Genomic DNA, 1,858 nt, shown 5'->3' with positions numbered 1-1,858 from the left:
AGTAAATAATGGAGAAGAGGACCGTTGATAGTAAATGGGCAAAAGGGCCGTTGATAGTAAAAGGATAAGAGGACCGTTGATAGTAAATAATGGAGAAGAGGACCGTTGATAGTAAATGGGCAAAAGGGCCGTTGATAGTAAAAGGATAAGATGACCGTTGATAGTAAATAATGGAGAAGAGGACCGTTGATAGTAAATGGGCAAAAGGGCCGTTGATAGTAAAAGGATAAGAGGACCGTTGATAGTAAATAATGGAGAAGAGGACCGTTGATAGTAAATAATGGATAAGATGACCGTTGATAGTAAATAATGGAGAAGAGGACCGTTGATAGTAAATTGATAAAAGAGCTGTTGATAGTAAATGGGCAAAAGGGCCGTTGATAGTAAAAGGGCAAGAGGGCCGTTGATAGTAAAAGGATAAGAGGACCGTTGATAGTAAATAATGGAGAAGAGGACCGTTGATAGTAAATAATGGATAAGATGACCGTTGATAGTAAATAATGGAGAAGAGGACCGTTGATAGTAAATTGATAAAAGAGCTGTTGATAGTAAATGGGCAAAAGGGACGTTGATAGTAAAAGGATAAGAGGACCGTTGATAGTAAATAATGGAGAAGAGGACCGTTGATAGTAAATAATGGATAAGAGGGCCGTTGATAGCAAATTGAAATGAGGGCTGTTGATATAAATAACGGATTCCCTGAGAAAGTCGCATCTCCTCCCCCCCCCCTTTTGAAAATCCTTCGTACGGTCCAGATTTTTGTTATTATTTAGAAAAGATATACAACAGATGTTATTCAATTATAATTGAAGGTTTTATTTTTTATGTTTTTGTTTGTATTTTACACACACGTCAAAAGGTCTCCTTATAGAAACATTTGTTGGTCTATCTGGTAAGAACCAATATAATTTGTTAAAATGGCATTCTTGTGTGTAAACTAAAAGTTAAATGAAGCTGTGACTGCAGCGACCATTAATGGTTCACACATAATATCGTCATGACAACCGATCTTTTTAACCACTTACTACGATTTTTCATTTCGTAGATTAAAACTTTGACATTTACGACTATCCTTTTATTATCATTTTGTAACACATGCGTAGAGTTTTGGAATTTATGTTATTATTGTTGTCATGTTGTAGAACAAAGCTACACAATGAGCTATTTGTTCTCTGTCCACCACAGTAAATCGAACCCCGGGTTTTGGTGTTGTTAATTTGTAAAGTTACCTGTAACACCTCAAGGACCTTTTTTTTCTGATTTATTTATTTCTAGTTTCTTCCTTATTAATGATGTCATATATTTTTATTTAATTTTCCTCCTCGAAGAGTTTATTTTTGAGGAAAGAGGAAAAGTAATTTAAAAATAATTTACATTGGTGAATAAACGCTTAAAAACAAAGAAGCTTCCATGGAGATTTAAAACAACAGAGAAAGACTAAAGACACGTGGGAAAACAAAACTTAATGTAATTAAGTAATGTACGTAGAACCTAACATCTATACACGAAAATAAGAGATGTTCCAAACACTGTTGAATAGTTATGCTCATGCTTTCTGTTTGATTTGGGGACGACGTTTCGGGCTCCACATTGAGTGTTTATTAAACTGTATTTAAGGTTGTGTAACACGTAAAAGAAGAGATGTTCCAAACACTGTTGAATAGTTATGCTCATGCTTTCTGTTTGATTTGGGGACGACGTTTCGGGCTCCACATTGGGGGGTTTATTAAACTGTATTTAAGGTTGTGTAACACGTAAAAGAAGAGATGTTTCGAACACTGTTGAATAGTTATACTCATGCTTTCTGTTTGATTTGGGGACGACGTTTCGGGCTCCACATTGAGTGTTTATCAAACTG

Source organism: Limulus polyphemus, unplaced genomic scaffold (assembly GCF_000517525.1).
Source record: "Limulus polyphemus unplaced genomic scaffold, Limulus_polyphemus-2.1.2 Scaffold5659, whole genome shotgun sequence".
NCBI classification, from domain to species: Eukaryota; Metazoa; Arthropoda; class Merostomata; order Xiphosura; family Limulidae; genus Limulus; species Limulus polyphemus.
The sequence above is the reverse complement of the archived record's forward strand: the minus strand, read 5'-3'. Positions refer to the sequence as shown.